General features: G+C 33.0%; 1 non-coding gene across 1 annotated transcript; it reads left to right on the forward strand.

The window, feature by feature from the left end:
• Positions 1–1,454: 1,454 nt before the first annotated feature.
• LOC128194174 (small nucleolar RNA snoR103) lies at positions 1,455–1,557 on the forward strand. The gene has a single exon (XR_008245488.1). It is a non-coding gene; the product is annotated as a small nucleolar RNA snoR103 (small nucleolar RNA).
• Positions 1,558–1,926: the final 369 nt, after the last annotated feature.

Raw genomic sequence — 1,926 nt, forward strand, 5'->3', positions numbered from 1 at the left:
CATTCTACCGATTATAATCCCTTCCCACCGTTTAAAACCCCTTTTCCACCGATCAATCGGTCCATTCTAGGGTTTTAGGCTTCATTGGTTCCTTCAGGGTTTTGCATCGATTAAACCATCAAGTTCTCTTGAGGTCTGAGGCAAAATTTTTTTATTTTAGTTTCTTTTTGTCGCTTAAATTTACCTTTTTTCTCACCAGAACTTGCTTTCTCTTTCTCTGTATTTCTCGCTTTCCATTGAAATTAATATCATGAAGGATTCTGTCCATTTTTTGTTTTTTTGTCATTGTTTTCTTTATTAATTTTTAATAGTTGGGTGTCTTTCCTAAATGTGTTTTGGTGGGTATATTTGGATCTCGTATCAGCGTGATGAATAATATCAAGGCTCAATCGTCGGGCTTACTTTTGTGAAGCGTGTTTTAGTTTCCTTTTTCTGAGCCCCGCATATTTATGCGAAGCTATTTCATAATGCATGAGGAAAATTATTTTAGCTCTTCAATTCATGTTAATGATGCTAAACATTCATACTTAACAATATATTCCTCACAGGTGGAAGCTTTAGCAGTTAAGTTGACTCAAAATGAAGGAGAATTGATCCAAGAGAAGTTTGAAGTGAAGAAGCTTGTCAACTTTCTCAAACAGGTCTTCTTCGATATCTGAATTTTTTGTTAGACAATCTCCTCCAAAACATTATGCTAATTCATAATTTTGTTACACAAACTTCACATAGAATTTTTCACACTTTCATTCATGTTAAAAATTCAATGCATAAAAATACTCAGGCTTGAACTGAAAAAAGGAAAATATAAGGTTTTTGTTTTCTGAATACTCTGTTTGTAGTTCTTTGCTTGTAATTTACACAGTATCTTCATATCATGTTGTATCATCCTTCATTTTGCAATGTATATAAATATGGAAAATCTCTAAAGATGCGTTAGTGGTATATAATATTTATTGTCCCTTATTGCTAGGATGTGGATGGACTAATAGAAGAGGTTCAAGAGGTTAGAAGAGTCAAACTATTACATCAGCCAAGCAAGGTGAATTGCTTTCTTCTTCCTCAATATTGTTATAGCGGGTAGTTTTTGCTTAACTTTATTGTACTTCACTGTACATCAGCGTGATGAATTATTTGGCTAAACTTTGAATTTGGAAATAGTCATTGACACTCGTTTTTTTTTCTTGTTTTGTCCAATGCTTAGATTTGGATGTGTGTGGATTTGATTTGATGGTGGTGTGTTTTGGAATTTAAGTACTTAAGCCAATTTATTTAGGGTTGTGTTGGTGGTGAAGCATAAAGAAAAATCTTGGGAAAAATGAAAAAAAATCAACTAACTGGAAGGTAAAAAAAGAATATCTTTGTTGTAATGTTTTTTTTTTCAGTTTTTATAGGAATTTAACCTAATGCCCATGAGATAAGGGGCAAACTGAATTTGAATGTCCTAATTCTTGGGCACTAAGTATGTGTACCTGCTCTAAATATGGACAAAAAACAATATCTGGGCTTTAGGTTGGATTGACTAAATCCAAGTTATCCATAAAGGTCCCACATACATTGAACTAATTTCACAATTATAGTGGATGTGCAACTTCTATGTGGCATAGGATATGATATCGTTTCCTTGTTACCCTGTTTTTTCTTAATGAGTCATTTATCTACATTTTACTTGGATGTTATTGGCCCCCCACTCAGATTCAGTGCTGGGGAAATTGTTATAAATCTTATACTTTTTGTCTGAAGGAAGTGCTTACAAAGGCTTTTAATGAATCTGTTGAATTGTTTGCTGTGTTACAAAATTTGTTTACAGAATGAAAATCGATATTGTATTACATACTGGTTGTGATTGTTTGTGCGTTGAACATAGTTTAATTGAATTTTGCATTTGTTGTAGCATCGCTTATGATCTAAAGACATCTATCTCTGACT

This window comes from Vigna angularis, chromosome 9, assembly GCF_016808095.1.
Source record: "Vigna angularis cultivar LongXiaoDou No.4 chromosome 9, ASM1680809v1, whole genome shotgun sequence".
Lineage (NCBI taxonomy): Eukaryota > Viridiplantae > Streptophyta > Magnoliopsida > Fabales > Fabaceae > Vigna > Vigna angularis.